Source organism: Callithrix jacchus, chromosome 17, assembly GCF_049354715.1.
Source record: "Callithrix jacchus isolate 240 chromosome 17, calJac240_pri, whole genome shotgun sequence".
NCBI lineage: Eukaryota > Metazoa > Chordata > Mammalia > Primates > Cebidae > Callithrix > Callithrix jacchus.
The window spans coordinates 56,947,916-56,974,315 of record NC_133518.1 but is presented as its reverse complement, the minus strand read 5'-3'; the positions used below and the strand labels follow the sequence as shown (position 1 = coordinate 56,974,315).

Genomic DNA, 26,400 nt, shown 5'->3' with positions numbered 1-26,400 from the left:
CTTTCTCTCTTTCATATGCTTTAAACCTTTTTTTTGTTGTTTTATTCCAATGGCTGTGAATTCAAATTCAGTCTTGAATGTAAGTAGTAAGTAGTGGCCACTTTTGTCTTGCTCCTGACTTCAGAGGAACATTCTCACCATTAAGAAAGGTATTTGCTTTATCTTTTGGTGATAACTTTCGCAGGCTAAAATACATGTTTATTTCTAAGGGAATTTTAAAAATCATTATCAGATGCCTAAGTGCATCAAATGTCTATTTTGCCTATATCATGAAGATCATATGTATTTTTATTTAGTCTTCTTTTTAAATTTTTTTTAATCTTTTTATTTTTTGGAGATTGGGGCTTGCTATGTTGCCCAGGCTGGTCTCAAACTCCTCAGCTGAAGTGATCCTCCCACCTGGGCCTCTCAGTTTTGGGATTACAGGCCTGAGCCACTGCATCTGGCCTTATTTAATCTTTCAATAGTATAACTTATGTTTATAAATTTTTCTAACACACTGTCCTTATTTAAGTGTGATAAATCCAACTGTCATGATATATTGTCTCTTTTATTTGCTGCCCGAACTATTTTGTCCATACATTGTTTTAAAAGTTTGTATCTGTGTTTACATCATTATATGTGAACACAGATACAAATTCCTTATTCTCTCCTTTGTCTGGCTTTAATATTAGCCTTACAACATTCATAAATTGAATTATAATTTTTTTGGTTTCCTATATTTTATAGAAAGTTTTATGAGTTTAGAGTAATTTGGGTTTTTTGGAAGTTTTGTATAACTCACTTAAAAAGCCATCTGGAACTGGTATATTCTTTGTAGAAAATTTTAAGCTACTGATTAATTTTTTTAGAGTTTATAGAGTTATGCAAGCTTTGCAATTCTTGAGAAAGTTTAGTGTCTTAGTCGGTTTTGTGCTGCTATCACAGAATTCCACAGACTGGGTGATTTAAGCTGAACAAAAATGGACTGGTTCATGGTTCCGGAGGCTAGGAAGTCCAACACTGAGGTGCCAACATTTAACAAAGGGCATTCTTATTGCATCACCCCATGGCAGAAGGCAGAAGGGAAGAGTACATATGAAAACGGGGCCTAACTTCTCTTTCACAATAAACCTGTTCTTATGATAACACCATTAGTCCATTCATGAGAGTGGAGCCCTCACAACCTAAATACATCTTAAAGGTCCCACCTCCCAATACCATTACATTGAAAAATAAATTCTAATGCATTCTTTTTGGAGGGGCACATTCAAACCATAGTATTTGTAAGTGACATTTTTCTAGGAATTTTCACATCTTTTCTATGGTTTAACTTTATTGCTACAATTGTTTATAATATTGTCTTATTTTAAAAACATCTGCTGGATATGTGTTTTCTACTTTTTAACACTATTTTTAGTGTCTTTTTTTATTTATCATTTTTGGACAGATTTCTCTATTTGATTCTTGTTTTCAATGAACCAACTTTTGGCTTTCGGGCCTTTCTCTATTGTGTTCTGTTTTCTATTTTTAAATTTTTCTACTTTCTTTCTTTCTCATCTTGTTGAAATTTTCTCAAACTTCTTAAGTTGGACACATTCATTTCCAGCCTTTCTTTCTTTTTTTTTTTTTTTTGACATAAGCATTTAATGGTACAGGTTTCACTCTGGGTACAACTTTGGCAAAATTCTACATTTTGATCTTAATATTTTCATTATTGTTTAGTTCTTGTGTTTTGTTATATTCCATAGAAATACATCTTTGGCCACCTTATCTGAATTTATGTCATTTTGTTTCCAAATATATGTTTTTGTCTTTTTATTGACTTCTAATGTAATTGGATTACAAGGAATATTGTCTTTATAGTAGTGATTCTTTGAAATTAGTTAAAAAATTTATTTTTTAACCCAGTACATAGTGTTTTCATGTTATTTGAAAAGAATGTGTTTTCTTTTTTGTAATATTCCATAAATGTCCAGTATCACAAGTTTCTTAGTTTTGTCCTTGAAATAGTCTTGCTTTATTAAATTTGTGGACATTTGGAAGGAGTATATTGAAATGTCTCACTATGATCATGGATATGTAATTTTCTCCCTGATTTCTACCAACTATTGATTTACTTATTTTGAAATATTTTAATGATGCATAGACATTTAGATTTTTATGTTTTTCTGGCAAATTTCCCCTTTTAGTCTAAAGATATGGATTCCTTCCATATTCAATTATCATAGTGCCCTTTGTGGTAAGCAGAATTCCACAAATGTATCCCAATATTTCCTGTTCCCTTGCTATGCACATACTACGTAATCCCTGGGACTACGATTTTGATGGCTTTCCCCCCATCATTATGTTGTGGCACTTTTAAACTTAAAAAAGGGAGATGACTAGAGTAGGCATAAAAGGCTCACACGAAATTTTATGCGGAGAGATTTTTTCTGACCAGGGGCAGAAACAGAAGTCAGATAGATTTGACGTATGAACAAAGATTGGGTGCAAGAGGGGTCTCTGTTTCTGAGATGGCAAGGATCCAGTATGAAGACCTGATAGTAGCCTTTAAGAACTGAATACAGTCCCTGGTTCACAGCTAGCAAGGCAATGGAGACCTCAATTATACAGCACAAGGAAATATTTTCAGCCAACAACCAGAAAGTGTTTAAAGCCAATCACTGCCCCCTCAGGTCTCCAGGTAAGAATACAGTCTGCCAGCGCTTTGACATCATCTTTTCAAGATCCTAAGCACAGAGTCTAGCCGTGTTGTACCGGACATCTGACCCATGTTTGCTGTGAGATAATAAATTGGTGTTTTTTAAGCCCAAGTTGTGACATTTCTTACAGAGCAATAGAAAATGTACATAACTGCCTTACTCTTAAGAATGGTTTTCGTTTTAACATCTAGTTTGTTATGATTACAATTATAACAGTTCCCTTTTGTTAGTATTTTGAGTGTTTTCTAACCCTCTGTTTTTAGGCTTTCCATATTTTTATTTTTTGGATTTTTGTCTTATAACAAGCATATACCAAACTGTGAAAATCCAAACTGAAAATCTCTGAGTTTTAATTTAAGAATCTTGTCAAAATACACTTGTTGCAATTACTAATGTGCTTACATTTGAATCTACCATCTCTTCTTCTGTGCTTTTTTTCTTCTATGCTTTCTTCTACTTTCTTGCATTAAAAAAAATGGGCATTTTCTTTTTTATTGCATGTTCCCCTTTTCATTAGTTTGGAAGTTATACAGTCTAACTCTATTTCAGTATTTGCACTTGAAATTTGACTATGCATATTTAATAAAAATATGGGACTTCTGTGAACTTACATGTCATTTTTGTCCCTGGAACCATCAAAATTTTCCTACATTATTTAAATTTGCTAAACATGAAACTAAAGTGAGAAATTCCCCAGTAATTCTTTGTCTTCTCACTTCACCTTCCCTGAAAAAAAGAGGGAGAATATCTTCCTAGTCTTCCCACTTTTGCCCTGTCCGTGCTGATATCATCTATACACAACAGGATTCAGATTCCATAACTCCTGCAACTTTTGACAAGTTACCTGTTTTGAGTTTTAGTTACTAATCCACAATGTGGGGATAGCAAAACCAAGCTTATTGGAGTCTTTAAGAGAAACAAATTAGATAATATAGGTATAGCAGGTAAATGACTAATGCTCAATAAAATCATTATTTTATTCATTAAATATATTGATTTTATATTTTATATCATAACTTCATTTGATTAGTAACTCCTCTCTTCTCAAGGACATGCATATCTTTTTGTATGTCCGTGTTCACATTATATCCCATTTTGTCTCACTGAATTAGACTCCCAGAGCAGACACAGTAGTCTATTAAAGGCCTTTTCATATGGGGTTAGAGTGTGAAGGCTATCTCAGTCAAGTGAAAAGTAGTCCCTAGGGAACACCATTCTGTATGTTCTCATAATACTTTTGAATATAACATGCCATGGAATTAGTGAGCAGCAATAAATTATAACCTTAAAAAATATTATCCTCTTAACAGCCAAGAAGGACAGGACAACTTTAGTAAGCTTACGTAAATTAAAAACCATATAGTTTTTAACCTATGTGTTTGGACTTCAGTAAAAGCTAAGTGGAGAGCATTGCTCCAAATAGGTTTTCAAAAGGAGTTCATGAGATTTTAGTAGCTTTCTAAATTTGACCACGGATGCTTATACCTTTTAATTTAGGGGATCTGAAATGCTGGCTTCAAGTAGCATTTGTAAGAAGGTTATTTCTGGACCTTCTCCTGTGTAATGTATAAAATTAGCCTCCTTCTTTGGCAATTGAACCTCTTCGCTTCAAAGCTTCCCAACTCATCAGATTGTTATAAATGAAGACTAATTAACTGTTCTTCTGCTTTAAGTTTAAATCCTTTATTGGCACAGATGCCTAGAGGTCAAATTTGCGTGGCATGAGTCAAACAAATGATCAGCAGTATCACAATTACACTGAAGCACATAAAACTGGGAAAAAAAAAAGAATTACCTCTTTATTATCACATTAAAGCCAAAATGTAATTGTAAGTGTTGATCTTCAAAGATTCAACCCAAGGGTGAAAAAAAGGAAGTCCATTTAAAGCATGTTTCTCGGACCTTCACATTTCTTTCTTTTCCGAAGTTGAGCAGCTGCAATGGAAGCTGACAATACGTTTGCCTTGCACATGAGCAATGGAAAATATACCATGACTGCCAAGGTAGCTAGAACCCATGACATTAGTTAGGGAGGCCAATGCTGTTAAAAAGGATGCAGGGCTCCACTAAATAACAGTATAAAAAGACATGTCTGAGGACCTTACTGCCAGGGGCAGGCAGAGGAGTCCTTTGAAGACCAAAAGATACACAGAAGACCATGTTGTTCTCATTTATCAAGCAACTGGGAATATTACCGGCAGGAAAATGTTGAATGTGGGTATAGACAGGCAATATAACAAGGTTTTATTGTGTTGCTACTTTCAAAAAGTTTCACCAAAATGAGAAAATCGAGTCATTCTACAGCAAGGCCTCATGAAAAACCATCTAGGGGGCATTTGAGCAAGAGAATGCATGCAGACACTGTGCTTATCTTGCCTTTAGAAATCTATACAGTGTGGGTGCTTTCTCTTTGATGCACTTTGAATTAATAATCATTTTAAATTATTCTTCGCAACAGCTTTGTGAGGCAAAACCATTTTGCAGGTAAGGAAATAAAGTTAGGGAAGATTTAAGAAATAATAATCATAATGTTTCCATTATCCATCGGGTATTGATGATACACCAGACATTAACATTGAGTCAGTGAATTGGAAAACATCATCTCACTAAATACAGACAACAATCACAGGGATAGGACAGATGATTTCAATATTAGAAGTTAGAAATGGAAACTCAGAGAAGTATAATAATTTCTCTCCAAGGACGAGTTGTGACGGAATGGCAGAGTCAGAATTTGAACACAAGCTTGCTGGATTCCAAAGTCTTCTCCTCTTTTTTAAAATTCTCTAATGAAAATTCTCTCCCAGTCCACTATATTTTTGAGTCAAGGAAACTCAAAAGGTGGCAAGTGTCCTATAATAAACAGCCCTGCTGGTTTCACAGCGATAATAGAGCTATCACTCAGATGTACCCACTGAGCCTAATGGGCTACACTGCTCCCAGAAACTAGTAACTCCGTAATGAGCTACAATCATTGCTGATGGACTGGTATTCAAACAAAAACCAGGATGGCCCCAACAGATCCCTTCCTTGTGGCTGCTAGCACAGTTACCACAGCCCATGGCGTGGCCTGCTATAGTGAGCTTTAGCCTCCTGCCTTGGTTGTGGTAGCTGATGTTGATATATATTTGTACCCAAGCCTCCATGTCTCTTTCAAGATGTGACAGAGGACAATACCCAGCTTAAAACATTTGCTTGGAACTCTAGGGCTCTTTATAGTCATTCACATTGCTCTTTCTCCAAGCTGCAAGCCTGTCCGCAGCACAACTGGTTGAAAGTAAGCTTCAGAGACTATGCTCCTTGAACCGCTCAATTCAGCAACAGCTCTTCCTACTCTCATGGTGATTTCTCAGAGACCATCTTGCCTGACTATAGGCCTTAGAGACATTTGTTTCTCTAAAACAATGTTCTGAGAAATTCACCCGTAGACTGCAGTGGTGGTGAAATTTTTCTGCTATAGTCTCATCAGAGATGAAATGCAGTATCTCCTTTCTTTCTGGTCAGGGCCAGCATTATGTTCCTAAAGACTATTGATGTGGGGAGTTGATAACATTGTGTCTTGTAACGTTTCAGATGCCACATTTCAGAGCAAGTAGAGAATCTGAATCATGGTTCTACCGCTGTTTGATCTTGTTAAAGTTACAAAAGCATTTCATGCCTCAGTTTTTTGCATCTATCAAACAGAGATAATAATGGTACCTACTTCATAGGATTATGTGGAGGATTAAGTGACTTAAAACATACAAAGTGCTTAGAAAAGATTTTGCCTTATGATTCTTGGGCCTAGAGTCAGGGGAAGAAGGTCCCTAGGGGAAATCACCATGAAACTAGGAAGAGCTGGGTTTGGGTTAAGTGGTTCAGGGAGCATAGTCCTTGAAGCTTAGGTTCATTCAACCAGCTGTGCTGCAGGCAGGCTTGTGTCTTGGAGAAAGAGCAATGTGACTAGAGAGAAGCTTCATGAGGGTGTTTCTGCCATTCTGTCATAAAGGAGGCTGTATATTTCAAACATTGAGAACATTAGCCTGACTCTGAATGACTCTACATTCTGGAAAAGGAAGATAAAAAATTGTAATACAAGGGGCAGAAGCTAGATTGCCATGTGACCACCATGTGAGGTTGACTGCATGGTACCCATGTGGGCTGGGCCTTCAGGCGCTATGGCCTGAAAGGTTCCCGAGACTGAGCTTGGTATGCAAGGAGCTGAATGACAACAGAGCTAGAATTTAAAATAATCCATCCAGGTTTGAGCAAAAAACTACACGGTGGCCTGAGAACCTAGATCCTCCTTTAGTACTCTGGACTGTGTAAACCACTAAGATATTTTATGAGCAAAGATAGGGGAAGATAGTCCTTGAAATGGAAAATTGGCCAATGATAGATCTCTCATAATTTGGAGTGATAGCTAGACCTAGATTTGATTTATTCAAAGCAAACCAAAAAAAAAGGGCTATGACCTTTTCTGCTCTCAAATCTGTCAGTTACATACACCTTTTCTATTCTTTAGCTGCTTTGTAGGTATTAGGGATGACTGCAATGTTTGGACCATTTTGCCAAGCACACAGAGGCTCTATCATGAAATGCGGGAAGCAGGAAATGTACAAGCATTATAGGAGTGTGCCACGGCGGAGAAAGCCACTATTTACAGCCAAGTTTTCATTCCTAGTGATATAAAAAGCAGTGGGACATTTACTACTGATGACATAAGGAAGAGTCTTTATAAAGGTTTAGGACTCTCAGGGAGAGGTGTACTTCCCTTTTGAAAGGACATTTCTATCACTGTAGAGCATTGGCTTCTGTTATGCACATCTAATATGATGGGTGCTCCATGTGAAAGTCAGCACCTGTGACAACCTACTGAGGGACTGCTCAAAGACTACTGCTTCTAGGAATTCACTGAAAGCCTTGGAAAAGGTAGGAAATCTCCATTTTCAGGGTCAATTGACTTAGGTATAACTGCTTTTTTTTTAATTCAGTCTCCGTAGAGACTGTCAAAAATTGCCAATGCCAACTATATTTCAAGTTGTCATGGCAGGGTATTGGGAAAAGTTTTCAGTTAGCAATAATCATGCCTTGAATAAACCTCATTGACTATGATACCGCCAGTACACAAAGCTGACTGCTTCAATTATCTGAAATAACATGTTTGAGTCTCCTCAGAATATCACAGTGGTTAAAGGGCAGGCTCTGGTGCTGAAGTACTTGGTTCAAATCCTTGCCCTACTGCTTACTGGCTATGAGACCTTGAGCAAGTTGTCTCGCTTCTCTATACCTCAGTTTCCCTCGTATTAAAAAGAAATAATAATAATCACTTAATTTCTATGAGGTTGAATCTATTATACACTGTAATCAATGAATACAATACACCTGTAATCAAACTGGCATGTAATAAGGACTTAAGAAATGTTGGCTATCAGTCTTATTCTCATATTTATACCCTGGAGAATGCCTGATGCAGTCACTTGTGGTCATGCAGGTATGCATACTTGGAGTCAAGCCCGTTGAATTCTTTGGTTTCTACATTGGATAAGCACGGGGGAGTCTCAGCTGGAGTTGAAACTCTGCTCACTACTAGACATTCTGGGTGACTGGTGGTGTGTGCTACCAGAGTCCATTGTATCAGAAGATAGAAGACCTTCCTGGAAGATCATTAAGGAACCATCTGAGATACAAGCTCACCTTGGGAAAAGAGCCATCAGGTACACAGCATAGTTGATTAACAGTGGCCAAGTCACTGAAAAGAAGGGGAAGGGTGATTTCAAATACATCAGGGGAGACTAGTTTGTTCTTCCTATATCCCCTTGTTATCTAATCCTTAAAAAATTAGGGGCTATTAGAAAATGCAAAAGCACTATTTTCATGAAAACCAGTACTAGATTGTCATGAGAAATCCTTAAGAAAATCCTTAATGTAATGGTTTTTCTTCCTCCCAGAATAAAAGATTGTGACCAAGTTTGTTAAGCAAAGGAAGCTTGGGAAATAACGGTCAGATTCCCACCAGCTGTCCATTGGGGAATCTGAATGTTTTACCATGGGCAGGAAACTTCCATTCCTTTCTTCTGGTAATGAAGAGAATCTGAAAGATTGCTGAGGACTAAAAGCAATAGAGGTGGATTGTGCTCACCCTGGCTGGTCAAAGTAAACTGAACAACCTCCTCTAAAGCTTGCAAGACTGATGACATTTCAGGATGGGCCTGGCTGACACATTCAAATTTCAAAATTCTTCTCTTTGGTTGAACGTTTTCCTTTTTCCCTTTCCATGTGTTTTTACATGGGGATCTTTTCTTCTAGCCCAAGTAAATTATGATACCCGAGTCCTCTGAATACAACTGTGGTTACGGTTTTGCTTTTGGACTGTATTTCAAATAGGTTCTTACTTCCAAAGGCACAGCTAACAGTACTCTTCTCCACTCAGACTTCTACTCTGCTCCAGCCTCCCCTCTATGCTTTCCCTTCAAGAGAGGTGAGGTTTTGTTCACAAAGCCCTGTTTTAAAATAGAGACATTCATCTTAAGGATAATACACTCCACCTCTCCAAAAAGAATGAGGCAAAGAAACAGTTACTGTTAGAATGAGAACAGGAAACGGAAGCTACACACCATATCTGCTCCAGGCATGGATCTGGCTTCCATTGAACTCTGGCCTGCTTTTGCATTGTGACTGGCCAGGGGACCAGAAACCAAAGGTGGCCTGGTCAGGATGCAGCCATGAATAGAGTGGGCATAGATCATTTACAGAAGATTAGCTCACAATATCCCTGGAAATAAAGAAGTCTAATAGGGTCTGGGGTCAGAAAGCCTTCACCTTGGTTACCCTCTAGAGCTTTGGGTTTTGTCTCAGCCATATTCCTTGATTGTTAATTTTCTAAAATCCAATAAAATCTCTTCTTCTGATGATTTACCGATGAATTTCTCTACAGGCCACCTCCCTGGGAGCTACTGAGAACTACCACATATCAAAGCTATTGAATTATACATCCTTTACACAGAATGCTTCAATGTATTGTTAAATGTCTTGACAGTGGCCCTGTTTATCCGATATCGCTAATCTGACTTAATCTAGCCAAACCTCCCAAATAACGTCTACTAGGCGCCACAAACGCAAAGGAACTCTCTTTCCCTTTCTAACTACAAAGCTTGCTGCTTAATTGTACAAATATTTGTGGGTTTGGCAAAGGTGAATGCTAATTTGTTGTTTTAGTATAAAGCTGAAAAGGTTAGGAGAGTGCTAAGAAAATAGGACCTACATGCATGTGATGTGCTAAATTCTTGGGAGAAGCTGAGACTCTGCAAATAGGACTCTGCAAGTAAAAGCTTGCAAAAAATCTGACAGGAAACATTTTTGGTAGTCATCAGATACACAGAAGAGGCAACAGAGCAAACAGGGAAGAACTGGCCCTACGGGTAAAAAGGAACGTTTTTCTCTTTATAGATGTGGCTTGCCTTCATTTGGTTGCTTACTGCATTTGATTTTTACTTTAGAAATTGGTTTAGGGATTATAAGGGAGGGAATTATTTAATGAGTCATAATGCTTCAGCCTGGAAATTAGAATATTCAACAATGAGAGATAAACAAATAATTAAAATTACAAATGCGCCTTTCTTTATGCATCTCTAAAATAGGTGTAGTGTCCTGTTAGGAAGATGAATTAGCTAATGATTAGGAATCACTTAGAGACCCTCAGGTGAAAGTTTTATTGCCTTACTGGATTTATTTGTCGGAGTTAAATGTTCTGTGGTCTAAGGCAGTGCTTCTCAAACTTCAATGTGCATACAAAACCCAGGGGGCTCTTGTTAAAATGTGGATTCTGATTCAGTAGGTTTAAGGTATTGCACAAGAGATTGCATTTCTGGTCAGCTCAATCGGCCAGACCACACTTTGAACAAGGATCTAAAATCTCTGTTTCTCAAAGCTGGCTGTAAATTGGAATCAGCTGTTCATCTTTGTAAAAACTTTTCAGTTTCCAATTTAATTAGCACAGGGCCTTTGCTGGGCATCAGGATTATCTAAGTCCCTCTGTTTCTTGAATCAAACGTGCATTCAAGTGTAAGAACCACCCTGGTCTAAGGAGCTGGTATTCTGGGCCAGTCTAAAAGGTTGTGGTGAGGATTAAATGAGATAATGCAGCAAGGTACTTAGCTCAGCCCGTCATATAATGTCCTCAATAAACCTTAATTGTTATAGGCAGCCTTGGCTGTGACAAGAGATACCACCCAAGGTGCAGACAACACTAACTCACAGAATATCAGGCAGATGTCAAGGATATTGGCAGACATCAAGGTCAGCAGTAGGGCAGGGGAACCTTTGGCCCATAGTAGCTGCTGCACAGCAGGTATCTCTGTGTAAGCAGAACAAGAGACAAGATGGGACAGCTTGTGAAGCTGCATGTCATGGCCTCTGTGTGAACTTGATAAGGACCCCTAAAAGGGTGGTTCACACTATGGAAAACAATATGTCAGGTCCTCAAAAAATGAAAAATAGAATCACCATGTGATGCAGCAATTCTACTTCTGAGGATATACCCAAAGGAATTGAAAACAGGGTCTTGAGGAAGTATTTGTACATCCATGTTGATAACAGCATTATTCACAATAGCCAAGAAGTGGAAGCAACCCAAGTGTTCATTGACAGATAAATGGATAAACAAAATGTGACGTATATGCACAATGGCATAGTATTCAGCCTTTAATAGGAAGGGAATCTGACACATGCTGCAACATGGATGAATCTTGAGGACATTATGCTAAATCAAATAAACCAGTCATAAAGGACCAATAGTGTATAATTCAACTTATATGAGGTACCCATATTAGTCAAATTCAGAGGGACTGAAAGAATGGTGGTTGGCAGGGGATGGGGAGAGACAGGAGTGAGAAGTTTGTGTTTACTGGGTACAGAGTTTCAGTTTTACAAGATGAAAAATGTTTTGGAGGTTGGCCGCATAACCATGTCGATGTACTTTTAACGCCACTTGACTGTACACTTAAAAACAGTTAAGATGGAAAAATCTATGTTATGCATATTTTACTATAATTTTTAAAAATAATATATGGTATATTTTAAAATAACTAGAAACGTAGATTTGGAATATTCCCAATGCAAAGAAATGATAAATGTTTGAGGTGGTGGAAATCCCAGTTACTCTGATTTGATCATTACACATTGTATGCTTGTATCAAAATATCACATCTCCCCATAAATATGTACAATTATTACAATTATTATGTGTACATAAAACTAAAAAGAAAAGAAAACTTTTTTAAAAATATGTGACTCAAGTGTCCTCAGAATGAGTGAACAAGGAATCAGAAAAACGCAGGCTGTTATATAACTTGGCTTTTCCTGTAGACCTCTAGGATATGGAAATTTCTAGGTCCATAAGAAGAATGTTTGCAAGTAGGATGGCTGGGCTATTAAAATGATAACTTTATCAACAAAGTAACAGTTGAGAACTTACTGTGTGGCAGACACTGTGCTAATCACTTTGTATTCATTATTTCCATTTACTTTCATTTTAACTCTGTGTAGTAGGTTCAAGTATTATCCCATTTCCATTTGAGGAAAGAGGCTGAGGGAGTGCAAGTTTTCTAAGAAAGCAAGAGCTGGTCTTCTAATTGAAGCTAAAATTATGCTCTTAACTACTGCATTATCCTATGCATATAATATACTACTAGTGAACAATTCTTTATTTTCCAGTCCTAAAGACTCATATTACATATTGGTTAGAATATGAGACCTACTTAGCATCTACCACAGGAAAAGACTGGTGGCTAAATTACTCAGCTGTTTAGAAAGATTGAAGACTTTTTCACAAAAGAGAAGAAGCGTTTGGATTACAACACGAATGTGTGTAGAAGCACTATGACTTCCAAAAAGTCTTCATGTTGTAATATGTTACTAGAGATCTCTTCAATTAAAAAAAATCTAGGCAATGGTATTTTGGGGTAGACTAAGTGACCCCTTAGCTTTGACTTTTTATATAGATTTACACTACCTAAAGACTAAAAGTAAATTTGAAGTTAATTATTTTCTTAAATGCTTCATTTAAAGACACAAGCCTTATTGAATATCTTATGAAATGATATGGGGACAAGTAAATATATATAAATACACACACACACACAAATAAGGGAACCACTGTAATTATGAACAAAACATAAGGAAAGATAAGTCCCTGTCTTTGAGAACAGTTTGAGGAGATGGCAGCATATCTCCATGGCATTACTCAAAGGCAGGGCTTCACAAGGTGATCTGTTACCTCTTTGTTTACTTCTTACTATGTGCTAGACACTTTTGCTAGGTGGTTTGTATATCTTATTTCATCCGACCCTCACAACCACTCCACAAACTAAATATTATGATCCCGAGTGTACAGGTGAGAAAACTGAGGCCCAGAGAGTTTGAGTGACTTGCCCAAAGTCACACATCTAGTCAATAGCTGAGCCAGGACTGAGATCCAGGTCTTTCAACTCCTAAACCTCTGTGCCTCCAGGAATGCTGTGCCAGAAAAGACTTGGAACACACATCACAGAGGGATAAGGCAGCATTTTAGCAGGCAGAGTGAGCGCTTACAAAAAGTAATGTCAAGGACCTTGGGATAATGTACCTGTCTGTGTACTTCCCTCACCTCCATTGTATGTCGCCTTCCATTTGTGTCACATTCTACATTATTAGTAGTTGTTGGGATATTGCATTATGTCTCAGATTGCCCCATTTTAAAATGAGATATTCTTGACAGGGGTCAAATGTGTAGATTTGTTTATTTCATAATATTAATTAGTTTATCAAGTCAAGTTCCTAAAAGATCTGAAAATCGGGGAAACGTAAATGTAGATAGACTGGTCAAGGGAAGGTATCACTTAGAAGCCCACTTCGGGGAAGCCTCAGTGGAAACCCAGAATCATGGAGCACTGGGTGTCTAGGAAAATGGACAGAGTGAGGAACACAGAGAGATCAAGGATAACCCTCCTTCTAATTTACTATTTACAAAAAGAGTCTTGGGATGATGCTTGAAGAAAACATTTAAAAATAATGGGGGTCTTCCTGACATAACCTAAGATTGAGGCAAGAATGAGTAGATCAGGGAAGGGGGTGTTCTCATTGGAGAAGGGGATCTATGTTGGGGAGATGTGAGAAGAGAAACTATTGGCTGAGGTTGGATAGTAAAAGAAGAGGTGCTAGTGAGCCACTGCATGTTTTAGATGGGAAAACATGTTGGGTCAGGACATAATCTAAAGGATAATAAAAGGGAGAAGCAAGACAAAAGCTTGCTGTCATAAGCTCAGATGCTGATGACATACAGCAAAGAGAACCTGGGAATATATCAAAAGGCAAATAGGCAAGATCTGGGGATGAATTTCAGCCTCAAGGGCTTAAGAAAGGTCTTTAAACAAGTGGGCAAGTTAAAAGTTTGGGAGAAAGGACACTGAGTTCAATTCAAAATTGTGGCAATCATGGATTCGTACTGGTAATAATTCAATATAGACTCTCTGATTTTAAGATAAGCCAACATTTAAAACTTTTAAAAAACACTGTAGGTGGCTCACACCTGTAATCCCAGCACTTTGGGAGGCTGAGGCAGGTGGATCACGAGGTCAAGAGATCGAGATCATACTGGTCAACATGGTGAAACCCCATCTCTACTAAAAATACAAAAAATTAGCTGGACATGGTGGCGTGTGCCTGTAATCCCAGCTACTCAGGAGGCTGAGGCAAGAGAATTGCCTGAACCCAGGAGGCGGAGGTTGCGGTGAGCCGAGATCGCGTCATTGCACTCCAGCCTGGGTAACAAGAGCGAAACTCTGTCTCAAAAAACCAAACCAAACCAAACACTGTAGACTTCCTGAATTATAATAATACCAGCTAATATGCATAGAGAACTTTACGAATCCCCAGACACTGTTGCATATTACTTCACTGCCTTATTAGAGTTGGAATTCGAATTAGTGACTTCCGACTTCTCTTAGAATCTGTGTTGACTCCTCTATCCCGCTTGCTAAGCCTGTCTTCTCAATGGCGGGAGAGTGTAAACATGACCAAATAAATCTGAAAGAAAAGTTTCAGCCCTGAGTGAGGGGAAGGAAGTATTTGTCTACAAAAATGTCCACAGCACTTATCCAGACCTCTTTTTTTTTTTTTTTTGAGACGGAGTTTCGCTCTTGTTACCCAGGCTGGAGTGCAATGGCGCGATCTCGGCTCACCACAACCTCTGCCTCCTGGGTTCAGGCAATTCTCCTGCCTCAGCCTCCTGAGTAGCTGGGATTACAGGCACGCGCCACCGTGCCCAGCTAATTTTTAGTATTTTTAGTAGAGACGGGGTTTCACCATGTTGACCAGAATGGTCTCGATCTCGTGATCCACCCGCCTCGGCCTCCCAAAGTGCTGGGATTACAGGCTTGAGCCACCGCGCCCAGCCCAGACCTCTCTAAATAACTTTATAGGTTGGCAGCTATTGAAACAAGTTGGATTTTCTCAGCACAGTAACCATTACATGAAAGAGTAGGCATCTTTGTTATCTGATCTGCCCTTTACTGTTTTAATACTCAGTCTTTAAAATGATACAGAATACTGGTCAATTGCTGAAGTGAATAATGAACTTCCCTGGGCACAAAAGGTCTTGGCTAATGTGGCTAGCAAATAACAAAGTTAATATTAGAGTGATAGATCAAATGACTCTGCGCAGGTCAAGCACACGGGATACTATTAGTTGTGTTTATTTTTATTTATTTATTTATTTATTTGAGACAGAGTCTTGCTCTGTCGCCCAGGCTGGAGTGCAGTGGCGTGATCTTGGCTCACTGCAACCTGCACCTCCCAGGTTCAAGCAATTCTTCTGACTCAGCCTCCTGAGTAGCTGGGACTACAGGCACCTGCCACCACGCCTAGTTAATTTTTTTTTTTTTTTTTGTATTTTTAGTAGAGACAGGGTTTCACCATGTTTGCCAGGCCAGTCTCAAACTCCTGACCTCAAGTGATCTACCTGCCTGGGCCTCCCAGAGTGCTGGGATTACAGGCGTGAGCCACTGTACCGGCCATTAGTTGTTGTTGTTGTTGTTTTTAAAAAAAAACAGGTTTATTGAAGTGTAATTTGCATGCCATAAAATTCACCAGTTGAAAGTATACAATCCACTTATTTTTAGTAAATTTATAGAGTAAAACCACACTCTAATTTTAGAGCATTTCCATTCTCCCAAAAAGCTTCCTCATGACCATTTCCAATTAATTCCTGCTCTCGCCTCCAACCCTAGGCAACCTCTGATCTGCCTTCTGTCTGTATCAACTTGCCTTTTCTAGACATTTCGTATAAATGGAATCACGCAACATGTAATCTTTTACATCTGAATTCTTTCACTTAGCACTTTTATTGAGGTCCATTCATGTTGTGGCAAGTACTTTATTTCTTTTTTTTTTTAAGTAACATTCCACTGTATTGATACACCATATTTTGTTGTCTACTCACCAGTAGATGAACTTTTAGGTTGTTTTTAGTTTTTGGTCATTATAAATACTGCCACTGTGAACATTTGTGTATGTGTCTTTGCATGGACATTACATTTTCTCTTGCACAGATTCAAGAAGTTGAATTGCTGGGTGGTATAGAAGGTTTAATTTTTTGTTTTGTTTTGTTTGTTTTTGGAGACAGAGTCTTGCTCTGTCACCAGGCCCCAGGCTGGAGTGGGAGTGGCACAATCAGCTCACTACAATCTCCGCCTCCTGGGTTCAAGCAATTCTCCTGCCTCAGCCTCCCGAGTAACTGGGACTATAGGCGCACACCACCACGCCCAGCTAATTTTTGTATTTTTTTTAGCGGAGACAGGGTTTCACCATGTTGGCCAGAAAGGTCTTGATCTCTTGACCTTGTGATCTGCCCACCTCGGCCTCCCAAAGTGCTGGGATTACAGGCATGAGCCACCGCGCCTGGCCAGAAGGTTTAATTTTTTCAAAAAAGCTATTTAACTGCTTCCAGAATAGCTGTACCATTTAATATTCCCACCAGCAGTGCATGAAGTTTCTGGTTTCTCCATACACATCCTTCCCAACATTTGGTGATGTCTGTCCGTCTTTTTAACTAAGGCCATTCCACAAGTGTACAGAGGTATATCATTGATTTTAATTTGCATTTCTCAAATGACTAATTATATTGAGCATTTTAATATGCTTATTAGCCATTTATATTTCTTTTCTGGTAAAATGTCTATCAAATATTTTGTCATTTTACAATTGGGTTGTTTTCTTATAACTTGTAGCACTTTGTTCTATATATTCTGGATAAAGTCCTTTGTCAGATATATGACTTGCAAATATTTTCTCCCAGTGTGGTCTTGCCTAATCATTGCCTCAGTGGTGTCTTTTGAAGCACAAGTGTTTTCAAGTTTGATGAAGTTCAATTTATCCATTTTTTCCCTTTAAGGATCATGCGTTTGATATAGTAACTAGGAACTCTTTGTCCCACCCAAGATCACAAAGTTCTTGTCCTATATTTTCTTCTAGAAGTTTTATTGTTTTCACTCTCATAGGTCTACAATTCCTCCTTACAATGCCTACATAAGGAATATAGAAGCAAGACTGTGTTCATTGGGGTTACCCAGAATATAATATCTTTTTAAAAAATTTCAATGTATTCTGGAGGTCAAGCAGAAAAGAATCCCTGAAATTTGAGTCTTAGAGGACGAACATGCTTTTGGTGGGGAGAGTGTTTTTTGTGAGACTTTGATGTAAGTGTGGAGGAGGAGAGGACAGGGCTGGGATATGCTGCAAGCATGTCCTTTTCCAGGTCAGCCAATCAGAATGTGCTAGATGCAATAGCAAGTAGAACTGGCCATCTGGTTTCAGCCTAAAAATGAAAAGGAACTATTTAAATCTGCTGTCTATATGCTCTAGGCATTACTTAGTACATCTGCATGTTCAATAAATAAAAATCAATTATAAATTCCATTTCTTCTTACAAGTCTATGTTCATTTGATTACGGGAGTGGTTTGGGCACAGGTAGAGGGAAATGGGAGGACAGGTGATTAACCAGGATGAACTTGATGTAAGAGGAAAAATCATTTTGAGTTGCCAGGAAAATTGAAGATTTTGTTAGACCTACCAGAGGACAGATAATTTCAAGAATGTAAGGATCTTCCTAAATACTCTCTCTTTCCACCTCCATCAGCTACTTTACAGTATGTGGTGGCCACTAGACTCCTATCCCCTCTTAAATGAAAGTTTTCATATTCTTCCCAATTATAACAGGAGCATTCATAAACAACCATCACAGGGCTAATAAATAACACCCTAACAAAAGATAAACAAATAGTGATACTGATGAGAATGATAAAGGAAAGGAAATGTGCTCAGAGGATGGCTCTGTGCAAATGCCAGACTGAGCAGGAAGGGAAGGATCTGGCCAAAAGGGAATGCTGTGGGTGTCTCAGTTCTTTCCAGAGAGCAGAGTCCTCAGTGCAGGACTAAGAACTGGTATCATGAATTAATGTTTTAAAATTAACGTTAATTACAAAATAATACATTAGCATCTAACCCTTCAAAACAAAACAAAAAAAAACCCTTATTGCAAATAAAAGTACAAATGCTCTTTGTACCACCCCCATGATCTCCAGAGCCATTCCCTTTCCCTTTTCAGAGATAACCTTGAGTAAGTGGTTTGTTGTGGCACCCTCTCGAACTTTTTACTGGATTTACATGCATAAATGAGTCTCTGTAAAGTAGGTAAGTGTTTAGGGTTTTCTTTTTTTTACATAGATGATGTCAGATTATATGACTCATTGTTCAACTTGCTTTTATCATTTATTGATACTTAGAGATCTCTTTACACCAAGACAGGGAGACCACCCCATTCTAGTTGTCTAGACATGGTTGCTTGAAATAGTTAAGAGTTTTTCCTATGAAGCTGGATGACATGGATTCACATCTCATCTCTGTTCCAGCTGAGTGACCTTAAGCAAGTTACTTAACCTATCTGTACTTTAGTTTCTGCATCTCTAAAATGGGAATTAGGATGGTAACTACATCAGAGAGTTCTTGTGCACATGAAAAACACTTATAACAGGATCTGTGACATTATAAGTAGCCAAGAAATGTTACTGATGCACATTTAGATTGTCAACATTTTTTTGCTATTGTTAGTAATGAATAGTTCAATAAATTTCCCTAAACATGCTTCTTTATGTATCCATGTAAGTGTTTCTGTAGAGTAGATAACAGAAAATGGAATTGCACAGGTGTAGGAATTAGATATCTCAGATATAGCAGTAATCCAAAATTGACCTCCAATTTATGTTCCTGTCCATGATTGAGAGGACCCATTTCTCCCCACTCATGCCATCAATTAATGTCTTAAATGTTTATTCCTCTAGAAAGCAAGAAATAATCATGCTTTAATGTTTTAATTTGAATTTCTCTAGTTATAATGGGAACAAAAATATTTTCATATGCTTATTAGTCATTAAGCTTTCCTCCTAGGTGAATTCCCTTTTCATAACCTTTGGCTATTTTTATATTGAGTCATTTGATTTGCAGAGGTATATATATGTTCTGCATGCTAATACTTGGCTTGTTACATATGTTAAAATATTTTCCCCCAGTCTAGGTATTAATTTATTAAAATACTCCAAGAAAAACTTAGCCCATCCTCAGGTAGTCCTGTAATCAGTGGGGTCCCAGGAGAACTAAACCACACAGCGAACGCCATGGCCATGCTCAGACCACAGCTCTAACAGATTGAAAGGATCTTCCTAAATACTCTCTTTCCCCCTCCATCAGCTACTTTACAATATGTGGTAATCAGTGGGGGTCCCAGGAGAACTAAACCTGGGACTGTGGACACAGCTTAGAAAATAACTTCTGTGCCAAACACCCTTTAGCTCCCCTGGTTTAGACATGAATGGTTCTGAGGGCCTCTGAATTTTGTTAATTTGATTATTTCTATGCCCTGAACCCCTGAAATGTGGTTTCCAGGCGAGGAAGTGGTGACCAGGAAGCCCCTGGGAAGAAGTACAATGGATGTGAGAAACAACAGTAGAATCAACTGTCACGAAATTCCTCCAGGACCTTGCTACTCAAAATAGCAGAGGTAGCATCACTAGGAGCTGGCTAGAAATACACAATCTCAGCACCCACCCTGGATGGACTGAATCAAAATATGCATTTTAGCAAGATCCTCAGGTGATTGGTGTATACATTACAGTGTGTGAAGCACTGCCCCAGGCCTGTTTTAACACCAGAACTATCTTCTTAGTGGGCCCAGAGTTTTTCTCACCATCTGTTATGAATTGATTTGTGTCTCCTTCACTCAAATTCATATGTTGAATTCCTAACCCTCAATACCTCAGAGTGTGACCTTATTTGGAAATAAGGTCATTGAGGATGATATTCATTAAGATGAGGTTATACTGGAGTGGAATGGGTCCCTTAATCCAATATGACCAGAATTCTTAGAAAACGGAGAAATCTGGACGTGAGCATTCATACAGGGAGAACATGAGAAGATGAAGGCAGAGATGTCATGATGCAGTAGAAGCCTAGGATGCCAAAGACTGTCAGCAAAACACCAGAAGCTAAGAGAGAGGCAGGGAGCAGATTCTCCTTCACAACCGGCAGCCCACACCTTGATCTCGGACTTCAGCCTCCAGTAATGTGAGATAATAAAATTCTGTTGTTTAAGCCACCGTGTGTGGTACTTGTTACTGCAGCCCTAGCAAAAGAACACATCATCCCTTAGGTGTCCTATGGTGGAGGGATGGCGTGTGGAATGCCCTAGAAAAGCCTGGGTTTATTCTCTGGATGATAACACAATCTAGGGGCACAGATGAATAGGGCACAGATGCCACCTCCCTCTCTGGCAGTCACCATGCTCCAGCAGTGCCTGTTGCATACTCTGCATTTTTTGCAGAGTCAAGTGATGCCTCCCAAGGCTTTGGCATTGGCTTTCTCACAGTGCTCACATTGTGGATCACTGAAGCTTTTTTTGCCTTTAAACAGGAGCAGGAGTTAGGTAAGGAGAGGAAACGCTGGCTGATGAACAAACCCCATTATCCTTGCTTTTGTGTTTCTTCTACTCAAGTGTTTTAACTAATGGGCTGTTTAGAGAGAGTTTGCCCTGGTGAAATTAAAAGCAAAAGAAAAAAAGAAGGATTTGAAAGAGTATCCATTTCTTTTTTTTTTTCTTTCTTTCTTTTTTTTTTTTAAGAGTATCCATTTCTTTCTTTATCACTCATTAGTGACTCAGAGCAGTTAAGTCCACAGTCCCCAATTTACTCACAGCCTATTTAGGTAGAGTCTGTGGCCTTTATTGAATCACAGGGTAGACAAATCACCATCTTCTGGATTAAGGTTAGTTTCCTCCTACTTTGGCGTTTCTGAAATGTGCAATACCTGGGAACAAGGTACTTTAGCCACTGACTGCCCTCTGTGTATTATAAATATAGCAAATATAAATATAAATAAATATTTGTAACAGCAAATATTTATTGTGTAGTAAGAGGCGTTAAGCACAGAGCTCATACCTCACACATGGATTGTCCCACTTAATCTTCATTGCATCCATCCCAGGTTGGTGATGTGACTCTATTCATTGCACACCAGAGAATACTGAGGCACAGAAAGGTTAACTCAGTAAACAATGGAGGGCCAAAGGAATGGGACAGTGAGATTCTGTTCTGGAGATGCCAGATGCAAAGGCTGAATCCAACTGAAAAGATCAAATCAGTTCAATAGATTAGGCTCACCAAGCCTAAAGCTCCCCCATAAAGGGAAGCAATATAGTCTAAGACATGGTTCTCAAACTTGAGCATGCATCAGAATTCCTTGGAGGGGCTGTTAAAACACTGAACTCCAGCGCTAGACTCCACTCCACACTTCCTGATTCAGTAGGTCTTGGGTGGGACCTGAGAAGTTATCTTTCTTATAAATTCCCAGGTAGTGCCAATGCTGTTTCTGCGAACCACACTGAAAATTACTGGGCTAGACGCTAAGAGCAGAATCTCTTAAGAGAAGAGAGAATGTCAACAAGAGCTTAATTTAAGTCCCAGTGCCACCACTGATCAGCTGTGTGACATCGGGCAAGTTTTTAATCTTCTCTGTACTTCTATTTTCTTTAGTAAAAAATGTAGCTTAGAATTGAACATTATTTCTCACATTAATTATGAGACATGAACAAGATACTGCAAACTAAAAAAGTTAGCACAAGATCTGGGACTTACGAAGATTCCAACAAATGCTAACCACCGCTACCACCACCACCACCATCTACTGTTGTTATTATACACAGTTTATTCTTACACCTCTCCTCTCATCTCTAACATGTCAGACCTCTGTGTATCTGTGTAAACAATGGATCTTCATAATAGGTCTTATGCCATAGGTATAATAGGTCAATAGGTCTGCTGTGAGGATTAAATGAGTTACTCTTTATAAAGAATTTCGCACTGTGCCTAGTACATAGAGCTCATTATAGTTACTTCTTCTTCCTGCTAGCAAATGCGTCCTACTAATTGTATTATATATATTGTGTAATTTAATCCTCATAGCAACCTTGAGAGGTAGAAAATGTTATGATCATTTTATAAATGACAAACTAAACATCAGAGGTTAAATAACTTGCTCAGATTACTCAGTGGTTCAGATTTAAACACAGATCTGTTTGACGTAGTAATTACTGCTTCTTTATTATTTAATAAAACGCAGTGTCTTGCTCAACCTTCTAACTCATTTCAGAATGAATTGGAGCATCCTGGATTGGGGACTGGGAGTTTTAACAGAAAGCAAGTTTTGATTTGGAAATGCAGGTTTGGAAAAATAGTTCCACTTGTTGGTCTACAAAATGGATCAAGGCTTGTTGCCATCATAACCCTCTTTGCTTTTTAGAAAATCAAGGTGACTTCCGCCTTGTGAAAATGGTCTGAGAAAGAAAGCAGAATAGTTACAAGCTAGGCTCATGCGTATTTTCTATGTCACCAGCTGAAAAGCATTAATATTATTCCTGATTCTACACCTTGTTCCCTTGCTGGGTCATCATCTATCCACACAGCCAGACTTGGGAATGTTGAAATCATAGTTTTAATAATTTGAAACTGGCCAATGCAATGTCACAATGTTAGACTCAGATTTCCCTGAAGAAAGAGGTATTTAAAGAAAATCTAGGCACTCGCTTTGAATCCACTCGAGTTAGCTACGAGATGAAAATGGTTTTTCCTTCTGTAATTACGGAGATAGTCCCCAAAGACATTTATTATGTTAAACTGGCACCAAGTGTCAAGGAGTGTTCATAGGTAGCTTTCAAGGTTATAGAGGAGGGCCAGATATTTACAGAGGCGTGAGCCACAGGCTTGACCTAGGAGAGGAATGCCTTCCAACTGATGCATGTGGTTAATGTTTCTAGGAAGGAGAAGCCTCTAGCAGTAGAAGATCAAATTTCAATTTACCTGGAGGCAAAAAATAATCATAAACAGGTGCTCTTGAATGTTCAACCACGCTGTCTGACTTCTGAACCAAATACCTCCTCATCTACCTCATGCTTCAGTGAGGAGAAGGAAATTTTAATCTGCTTCTTTTTTACCTCTGGCTCCCTTAAAAAATATAAAATAAAATATTTTAGGATGACAGAACATGTGTACAGAATGTGGTTGTAGCCAGAAGTTATCCCATAGCTCTGGCCTGTGACCAGTTTGCCTGGGAGGATTTATTTTAAGCTATTCTTATCTGAATTCGTCTGGTTGTGCCAGCATGGGAGCTAATTCTCTGACAATAAGCCTGCTGGGGTGTGTTTGGGTCTCTGTTTGTTTGTTTTGATGTGCACAAAGACTGCAAAATGGATAGCGGTATCACACTCCTCTCTAAATGAGAGGCGCAGGCTGGCGCAACAGGGGAGGCTGACGATATTTGGGAATCTGGGTAGCGAACAAACAAGCACTTCAGGGGAAATGCAGGTAGGCACATTCTCTCCCTGCAGGGAAACCCAGGAGCACAGGGCCTCTGGAGATGAATAGGACTACCAGGATTAAAAACTACCAGCCTGTCAAGATCACGGGGAGACATCCAAAGTCTGCGTGTGGGCAATGAAGTGAGCACGCAATGCTGAGCTCTGAGCTGCAGTTGCTTGAAGGAGCCCCTGACTAGGCATTTTATGCCATTTACACACCCAACTGTACTCTTGCTCGCAGTCTTCTGCTATCACCCAGTGTTAGCTTGCAATAACAGACTATTAAAACCTCTGGCTTCAGTTCCTTAACCTCCTCAGTTCCAAACCCTCCAGTCTCTGCCTCTCTTCACCTCAGCCACAAACGTCACACATCATCTCTCAAAACTTCCACTGCCAGAATTTCGCTCACTGGAAATTTCCCCAGTTCCTACTACCTTATGTACGCTGAGCATATACCTTTTATTTTTTAACAGGGGGCACTACGTCTTTTCCATTCCATCATCATATTCTGATAAAATCTCTCTCAGTTGGGCGCAGTGGCTCATGTCTGTGATCCTAGCACTTTGGGAGGCCAAGGTGGGCGGATCACGAGGTCAGGAGTTCAAGACCAGCCTGGCCAACATGGTGAAACCCTATCTCTACTAAAAATTAGCTGGGCATGGTGGCACATGCCTGTAACCCCAGCTGCTCAGGAGGCTGAGGCAAGAGAATTGCTTGAACTGGGATCCGGGAGGCAGAGGTTGCAGTGAGCTGAGATCATGCCACTGCTCTCTAGCCCGGGCTACAGAGCAAGACTCCATCTCAAAAAACAAACAAACAAACAAAAAACTTCTTTCAATGCAGCCTAGACCTTCTTGCTCCCTTAATGTTGCCAAAACTCCATTCTTGGGAATACTGTGGTCTGTCAAATCCTAGGAAGCCAAGATATTGATGCTGGGGTGCAGGGTCTACCGCAGTGTCAGGCTGTTTGACCTCAGGTGGCCGTTAAGCCTATGCTAACATATTTGTGTTGCTCTCTAATTGGCTGTCAAATTCTCCCATGGTTCTTATTCCAAATGTTTCATTTCTCCCTAATACTTCCATCTTAACCCTGGATCTTCATTTGAGAGAAATACCGTGACTGTTAAGTTCACCTTGAAGACTGAGTACATGCAATATAAGCGTCCTCACTTACTTTTCTCTTCATCTCAAGATCCCTCTATCTTCAGATTCCTTTTGCCCTTATTTCAGAAGAAGAGATACTTCTCTTTTCTGCCAAGACTCATTCAACCTTATCCTATAATTGGATCTTTCTTCATAACTTCAACGATTATTTAATCTCATCTTCCATCCTTCTTTCTGTTACATTAAACGCTTCTTGCCAATAAACATGCTCAGATCTTCTTTATATTTAAAAGTAAAACATTTCCTTGACCCCACAACCATCTTAAATTACTCTTTAACAACCACATTTAGTAAAGAGATATTTCAACAGATGCATAAACCCTAACCTTTTTTGGCATCTGGATTCTATTTCTCCCTCAAGAAAATCTGTTTGTTTCGAGATTGTCAATGAAAATACCAAACCCAATGTCCGCTGCTCCCTTGGTTTCTGAGACTTTCCACCATCCTGGTTTTTCGTCTTTTAAGCTAGTTTCTCATCTATCTTCTAAACTTTTAATATTGTGTTACCCCCCTCAGTGCTTCTCACATCTCTATGCTCACTGTCAGCAATCTCATCTTCTGGCTCCAGATGCTATCACCAGGCAGAGAACTCCTCAGATGAGCTCTAGCCTCTCTTCCAAGATCTACCCTATAAAACCAACTGGATCTCCAAGGAATAATACTAGTTATGATAATATCCACAACGTATTCACACATACTACATTCCAGACACAGTACTATGTTAAATTATCTTGTCTAATTTATTCCACAACTTTACAAGTACATATTATTGTTCACTCTTTACAGAGAAAAACATCAAGGCTCAGGGGGATTAATTACCCTGCTCAAGATTATATACTTGTATGGCAAAGGACTAGTACATAAATCTGACCCTGGAAAGAGCATTAGGCTAAGAGTTAGAGATCTAAAATCAGGTGCTGGCTTTGACACTAACTGGGTTTGAGTTTTGAATGGATCACTTAGCCCTACTGGGCCATGGCTCTCTTAATATACAATGATGGTAAAAATCCTACTAGTGTTACCCAACTCTAAACATGCAAATTCTTATAGTTCTACTATTGCAAAGTATTTCTATGGCCTCAAATCCAACAAGATTAAAATAGTTACTTGATCATGCAAGTTCAAATCGATTGTACTCCCATTGGATGTAAGCATTTCAGAATGTCTGGCAAATGCACCTACAAGAGTTTCTTTCCTTAATGGGTGTAGGATGTGCTGTCCCAAGACCATTATTACAATAAAAATAGTAGCTATTTGTATGGGATGATAACTGTACCAACCATCTGCAAATAGTGAGTTTGGAACATATTTAAAAAGGTCTGCAGTGAGCTGAGATAGCGCCACTGCACTCCAGTCTGGGCAACACAGAGTTAGACCCTGTTTCAAAAAAAAAAGAAAAGTCTTTGAACTTGGTATTTGGGCCTTATAAAAAGTCATTTTAAAAATCTAGTGGTTTCAAAAAAATGTTACTTTCAAGTCGGTCTGTGAGATGTCCTGGATGACAAAATGAAAAAAAAAACGTGAAATAATCCAGAACAAATCACTATGTAACCGATTAGAACCTATTAAATCAAATGTCTGTGACTTTTTAAAAACTTCTGCTTTTTAAATAAAAGTAATAGAAACAACCTAAAAAG

General features: G+C 38.8%; 1 long non-coding RNA gene and 1 other non-coding gene across 2 annotated transcripts in view; one reads left to right on the top strand and one right to left on the bottom strand.

Moving 5' to 3' along the window:
* The window catches only part of LOC118148953 (uncharacterized), a 37,717-nt gene that overhangs the window by 7,246 nt on the left and 4,071 nt on the right, over positions 1–26,400 (top strand). The window contains exon 2 of the long non-coding RNA XR_004736073.3: positions 8,158–8,380. This is a non-coding gene — a long non-coding RNA (uncharacterized LOC118148953). The remainder of the gene's footprint in view (positions 1–8,157; positions 8,381–26,400) is intronic.
* LOC118149091 (U4 spliceosomal RNA) lies at positions 7,658–7,798 on the bottom strand. The gene has a single exon (XR_004736247.1). It is a non-coding gene; the product is annotated as a U4 spliceosomal RNA (small nuclear RNA).